We start from the raw sequence: 7,458 nt of genomic DNA, 5'->3' as shown, positions 1-7,458 counted from the left end.
AGCTCCAGCATTTTTAGTTGCTATGTGGTGTTAGACAGCACAGGTGCTTGTCAGTTTGGGTTTTGCTCATTGGAAGATGAGGCTCAGAAGGCAATTGCTTCTAGACGAATGCTCTGCTAGGCAGTTGTTGGATGGCCGAATGGGAATTTCAGCTGTTGCCTTCCCACACAATGTATAAGGTTTCAGTGTCAGAAACTGATGTTATCCCAGGGAGGAGGCACTCTTGGCAGGACTGGATGCTTTGCCCCTCTGGCTGCCCCCTCTGCTGAACCACCTGTGCGCATGGCAAAATTTTCACCCTGGTCCTAGGTGGTGGGCCAAAACATACAGGGAGAAGAGGCAGTGTGATGTGGAGTCTGAATGTTTGACTGGGATTTTGAAGACCCAGGTCCTAGCACCTGATCAGCCATGAAGACTGCTGAGTGACTTGGGCCAGCCACTGACTCTCAGCCTAGCCTTCCTTGCAGAGTTGGAGGTGACGAGGACCATATAAGCCTCCCTGGGTTCCTTGCAAGAAGAAAGGAGATGGGATATAACTGTAAGAATAAGTAAATGCACCCATAAATACTGCATGGAGGAGCTGCCCATTTCCCCTTTACTAAATCCAGGCAGCAGCTGAGGCAATGGAAGGAAACCAAAGGCAGCCTTTTATTTATTTATATTGTGATTTATATCCTGCCTTTTTCCTACAAAGGACTCAAAGCAGCTTACATCATCTCTCCTCCTCCATCTTATCCCCACAACAACAACCACCCTGTGAGGTAGGTTGGGCTGAGAGTCTGTGACTGGCCCAAAGTCACCCAGTTGGCTCCATGGCTGAGCAGGGACTAGAACCCAGATCCTCTGAGTCCCAGTCCCAGGCTCTTAACTACTACACCACGCTGGCCTTGGTAGGAGGAGGTGTTCTTTTCTACCACCCATTCCCTGGGCCAACCCAGCTGCAGGCATGGCAAAGGCCACACCCCAGTGAGGGATTAGCAAGGCCAAAATATCCAGGCATGGATGCTACTACGAAAAACATCCAATTTCTCTAGATAAGACTAGGCAACAATGGAGGCCTTCACACATAGGGCAGCCCTCCATCAGTTCTTCAACTATCTGCCATAAAAGAGGCTCCGTGGCCACCAAGGAACCTAGTCCCACTCCCTGCTGTCCTGAGGTCTGTCCTGAGCATGCGGTCTGCTGGGCCACCTTTCCCCAGTTTCTTTTCCAGCAGGCCAGAGGCCACTGCACTGCACCAGAGAGAGGAAGGAAGGGACTGGAGCGCTGACCACAGGGGCAAGACTGCACCGCACCGCCACTGGCCTTCCCTTGCTGCTCTGGAACTCACAAAGCGGCAGCTTAAATTGCTGCATCCGGAGATGGTGATGAGCTGGAGGCAGGCCAATTATGCCATTCATTTCACATCACAGTTGTTGCGTGCAGTCATTGCACAGGGATCTGTCGGGGTCCCTGTGTGGGTCACAAGTGTGAAGCACGTAGCTTCAGCACACAGGCCAGTCTCAAGTCTCTCCCTAAGGGCTTCTTTAGCTGGGAGGAGGACGCCAAAGGAACCATCTCTGCATTCCTGAAATGGCAACTCCATTATAACTGTGTCATTCGTCTGCCTCAGATGGGTCACCGACTTTGAGGCTCTGACACCCTCATCTGAGCAGCTCCAAGGTCACTGACTCTCACAGGGAGGGTCAACAAAGAAGTTTATGTTTTCCGTGCGTAGCGATAGCAACCCTGCTTTTATGGATGAACAGCAGTGGAAAGTGATATCCAAGCTGCTCCCTCCTGGTTAACTTTTCACCTGCAATGTAATGTTCAAAATTAATTAAAGCAAGCACCGAGAGTGTTCTTCTCACACATGTGGCCCTTTTGGTCTCACCCACGCACTGTTATCACGTAGATTATTAATTTAAAACTCAACAGTCTCTGCTTTAAAAAATGTGCTTACATGATATCTAGGACAGTTTTTTTATTTTTTATTGTTTAGGTAGAGGTTTAGAACAAGGGAGCTGAACGTTGTATTTCCCATGATGCACTAAGCTCAACTGTTGTCCAGTACTCCCCTCATTCTTTTAGTTTAATCAACAAAGCACTGCTTCCTCCTCAGAGCAGAGCTTCTCCTACAGAGAACAAAAGCAACCAGGCCCTGCAAGATGTACCATGGTTAACCTGTGACCCTGCAGCCAGTGTTGGAGAGAAAGAATTGTTTTTAAAAGGGAGGAAAGGGGAACTGGAAGAGACATCCCTTTCTTTGATAGGCATGCTTTTTATCTCGTGTCCCACTGTGTCATCTGGTCAAAGTGGTTTTGCAAAGTTTGAGACAATTATACTTACCAAAGAAAAATGCTGGAGGAATGTACCCACTGCAGGGAAAGATATGCCTCCTCCACAACACCTTCAAGCTACTGCCATCTGTTGGCAGCATTCCTCTTTCAACTACCAAAGCAGCAGTTCATCCTGTGGCAGAAGTTCTGTTCAGCTAGAAAGCTCAGTTGCATCCTGTTGACAAATACTGGCTGAACCCTAGGAAAGTTTTGTTTTACTGGCAGACACAATTTGTGTGACATGCTGGGCTTGCCAGGGGCTCATGAGCCATGGTTGGTGACAGGTGGCTTGACAATTATACAACGCCGATGAGGGGGCTGCCATGGCATCTGTGGAAGCTGGTGGCCACTCTGACTTGGGGCAGGTGACAGGAAAGCAGAAGTGGAGCCAAGGGGATCACTAGAGGGGGGACAGGTTTTGATTTCCCAAATGCAAGCAACCTATACCACAGGAAGGAAAAAGTAGGCACCTAAGCATTAAGACTTGTAAGCTGTCTTGAGACCTGCTGGCATAGACAGGGTATAAATGTTTAAATAAGACTATACAAGCAAAGGAGGGTAATGGAGAAATCTCAGCCACATGAAAGCGCTCTTATCCCAGAACTAGCTCCACAGAGCATCATGAGTGAAAAGTAGGGAAAGGATCACATAACGATGCTAAATCATGATGCTGTCACTCAAGGTTTTGTGTAGCTGCAATAAATCTGAAGACTAGCAGGTACCAATGAATTTTATTGAGAAATTGGTGTCCTGCAACAGCAGGAGGTTGGACCTGATGGCCTTCATAGTCCCTTCCAACTCTACTCTTCTATGATTCTATGTTCAGGTACATTTGGGACACTTGCTGATTTTACATTTTAAGCTGGCTAATGGCTTGTTTTTATTGGCATGGTGTTTTTATGTAGACTGCTGTATTGATCTGTTTTATTATTCTTGTGTTGTGACTTACTGGTCTATGATGCAAATAAAGCAATTCACTCATTCTTGATGCTGTCACAGCCATACACAGAGAGAGAGAGAGACTCACAGACACAGAAAACAAGCCCACGCTGATGGACTATTTCATACAATCACACGCACAGGAAAGAGACATAGGCTGACTCACGGACTGGATTCAGATGACACAACAAGCTTCTCGGGGCTTCTAACCAACAAGCCAGGCTTGCTGTCGGGTTCAGCACCCAGGCAACATGACAACCTCTAGGGTAACCCAAATGGCTACAGAGCCTGGCAAGCGCCGCTGACAGCCACTCTGAAAGCATGCAAGTGACACACAGGGGAGACTGGCAGAAGCATCCCACCCCCTGCCCTGCACTCCCGCTGACGGCACGGGGCAAAAATGGAACCTCCCCTCCCTGCACCACCATTGTTAGCTCTTTGGGCTGGTGCTGCAGCACAAAGAGCAGTGATGGGGAGCCAGGCTTGTGAGGTCTCCTTGTGAGACAGGACAAGGGATTCTGTCCTCCTTGACCTCACCGTACGTGTAACAGCAGCAAGAAGAGGCCGCACCAGCAGCCCTCACCTGGGTTCGCAAGATCTCCTTGTGGGCAGGGATAAGGGCCATCAGCAAATCTTGCTGCCACTGGCAAGAGGCCGGGCACATCGGGGCAGGGTAGCTTAAACCCACACCAGGTAGCCTTCTCAGCAGCATGGCTTACGGTGTCCTGCAAACCCTCCTGCTGCCTCATTCAAATGCACCAGCCAAACCAAACACACACCTCCATAGCCACTGGTGGCCCAGTTTGCAGCCTGAAGGCGGCCAGCAAATGCTTTCCATTTCTCATGGGCTGGACTGGGCCAGTCACTACTTCTTGGTCTAACCGGCCTCACAGGATTGTTGTGAAGGTGAAAATGGGGAGGAAAGGCAGAATATAAATGTGATAAAATGAAGTAACTGATTCTCTGTCAGAAAAAACTAATTGTCTTACATTAAGTTCCTAAGAACTTGTAAAATGGATATCTGTGTGCTGCGTTGCTGTGTGCATGGATTTCCGTGCATATACAGCAGAGATGGAAAGCACATCCCCTCTCACACATCGCTCTCTCTCCATCGGCAATGGAGCAGTACAGAAACAAGCAAATAAATAAATCTCCGTCCACCTTTTTTCAACCTTAAGGAGGCGCTGCCTTTCTTCAGCCAGTAAGCCTCATTCAGGCCATGCCCTCAAGGGCAACAGCCCCCTTGCACAAAGGACCTTCTCTCTTGTGGAGGGAAGGAGTTGTCTTTCATTGGATAGCAGTGTCGGGAGGCAGCAGACATGGCCCACCTTTAGGTGCCCTCTTAAAACCTTCCACAGGTTTTAAGAGGGCTGCCCACTGGGAAACGATGCTCTCAGAGTAGCAAGGGCAGCCACAGCATCTGCCGTCACAAAGAAGAGCACCTGCCCTATGAAGAAAGAAGCAGCTCAGCAAAGGGGGGGTTATTTTTGTTTTAAATAAGGGGAGGCAATTTAGTGCCCCAGCACTCAAAGAAACGATCCTCCACTGAGTGTCATGTGAACCTGGCCACCATGGGTTATTTCAGGGTTAAACAACCCATGCATGCTGTCAGGTATGGCACGTCACGTGAACCAGGCCTCCATGTGAAATGTCATAATATTGCTGCACAACTCAAGTAGCCCTTCTTCTGCCACTGCTTAGCTATCTCATTGCTGAGCTGGACAGACGACTCTCAGTCTGGAGAGGCTGTTTTAGAAACCCTTTTTCCAGAGTCTGCACATGGGATGGAGCTTGCTCCTGTTGTGTTGCTCACATTCCCTGGTACGCAATTCTCCTGGTCCCCTGTCCCCATTCTCTTTGCATTTGGAAAGGGAGGGTGGCAAGACCGTCATTTTAATTTGGCATGTTAAAATGTTGTTATGGCTTTTAAGGTTCTTTTTTACATTTGACCATATTCTAATTGCTTGTTATTCTACTTTTCTGCATTTTTGGAAGCCTCCTCATTTGGTTCCAGAAAGGCATAGAGGACTGGAGTAACTAAGTAAAATATGTAAGCACAGATGGCACTAGGGAGTGAGTTCCACTCCCACTTTTGTGCCATTCCAGCCAGATTATGTGTGAAGGAGGGAATGTGCCTCTCTCTCCTATGGAGGAATAGAAGTGCCGTACTTGCATCTCTGCACATCTTGCGGGGAGGGAATTGTGTACATTCCATCTTTGGATAGTGTCACTGATGTCATTAGAATGATCCACTCTTGCAGGCAGCAAACACACTAGCAAGTGCCAAGTGGCACTCACAGCTCTGTCCTCGAACACGTCAATGCAATTCCCTTTCGCTCAGTTTATGCTGCCTGACATGGTGCTTTTACTTTGCCTAATGGTAGGGCTGATCCTGGTAAACCAGATCCATTTCAATCTAATTTCCAACTGAGTGTTGAGGAGAAAAACAATCCGGGTCACCCTGTTGTATAGTCCACACTAAGAATTGGAGACAGCAGAAGTCCATCCATGTTGGCTCTGCTAAACCTCACAGTGGCTTTGGATGCCAGCAGTCACCATAGTGTCCTTCTGACCCACCTGAAAGGAACAGATCCAGGAGTTACTGTTCTGCAGTGGTTCTGATCATTCCTCAGAAGAGGCTTCCAGAGCTGCTGTTAACGGATGGCCATTCCTCTCCAAAGCCCTTGGATGATGGTGGCTTACTTGATCGCAGTAGTTTGTGGGGGCTTTACATTGCAGCAGAAATCTTCAAAGCTTCTCCTGTGCTTTCTGAGCATCTCCACAGCTCCACAGGGAAAGAAATGGAGGTAGTGACAGATTTTATTTTCCTGGGCTCCAAGATCACCTCAGATGGGGACTGCAACCAAGAAATTAAAAGATGCTTGCTCCTAGGGAGGAAAGCTATGGCAAATCTAGACAGCATACTAAAAAGCAGAGACATCACCCTGCCAACAAAAGTGCATATAGTCAAGGCTATGGTTTTCCCAGTTACAATATATGGCTGTGAAAGTTGGACTTGAATCACCCACCATCTGCAATTATGGAATTATTGGATGTGTGTTAACCCAATACAGCCAGAATGCAGTTTACCTACATAACTCAGCTGGAATACTGTCACCTCCACTAGCTTTGTTGTTGCTCAGACTTCCTAAGGCCCATTTGACTTCACATTCCAGGATGTCTGGCTCGAGGTCAGTGACCACCCCATCATGGTTAGCAGGGACATTAAGGTCTTTCTTGTATAGTTCTTCTGTGTAATCTTGCCACATCTTCTTAATCTCTTCTGTCTCTGTTAGGTCCCTGCCATTTTGGTCCTTTATCATGCCCATCTTTGCATGTAGCGTTCCCTTCATATCTCCAATTTTCTTGAAGAGGTCTCTGGTCCTCACTATTCCATTGTTTTCTTTGCACTGTTTCTTTGCACTGTTCATTTAAGAAGGCATCTTATCTCTTCTAGCTGTTCTCTGGAATTCTGCATGTATCTTTCTCTTTCTCCCTTGCCTTTCACTTCCCTTCTTTCCTCAGCTATTTGTAAACCTTCCTCAGACAGCCATTTTGCTTTCTTGCATTTCTTTTTCTTTGGGATGGTTTTAGTTGCTACCTCTTGTACGATGTTGCGAACCTCCGTCCATAGTTCTTCAGGCACTCTGTCTATCAGATCTAATTTCTTAAATCTATTTGTCACCTCTACTGTATATTCATCAGGAATATGATTTAGGTCATACCTGAGTTGCCTAGTGCTTTTCCCTACTTTCTTCAATTTAAGCCTAAATTTTGCAACAAGAAGCTCATGATCTGAGCCATAGTCAGCTCCTGGTCTAGTTCTTACCGACTGTATAGAGCTTCTCCATCTTTGGCTGCAGAGCACATAGTCAATCTGATTTCTGTGTTGACCGTCTGGTGATGTTCATGTGTAGAGTCGTCTCTTGGGTTGCTGGAAAAGAGTGTTTGCTATGACCATCGTATTCTCTTGACAAAATTCTACCAGCCTGTGCCCTGCTTCATTTTGTACTCCAAGGCCAAACTTGCCTGTTATTCCAGTTATCTTTTGGCTTCCTACTTTAGCATTCCAATCCCCCATGATGATAAGGACATCATTTTTGGCTGTTAATTCTAGAAGGTGTTGTAGGCCTTCATAGAACCAGTCAACTTCAGCCTCTTCAGCACCAGTGGTTGGGGCATAGACTTGGACTACTGTGAT

The sequence above is a fragment of the Varanus komodoensis genome, unplaced genomic scaffold (genome assembly GCF_004798865.1).
Source record: "Varanus komodoensis strain SLA01 unplaced genomic scaffold, ASM479886v1 scaffold1, whole genome shotgun sequence".
NCBI lineage: Eukaryota > Metazoa > Chordata > Lepidosauria > Squamata > Varanidae > Varanus > Varanus komodoensis.
The sequence above is the reverse complement of the archived record's forward strand: the minus strand, read 5'-3'. Positions refer to the sequence as shown.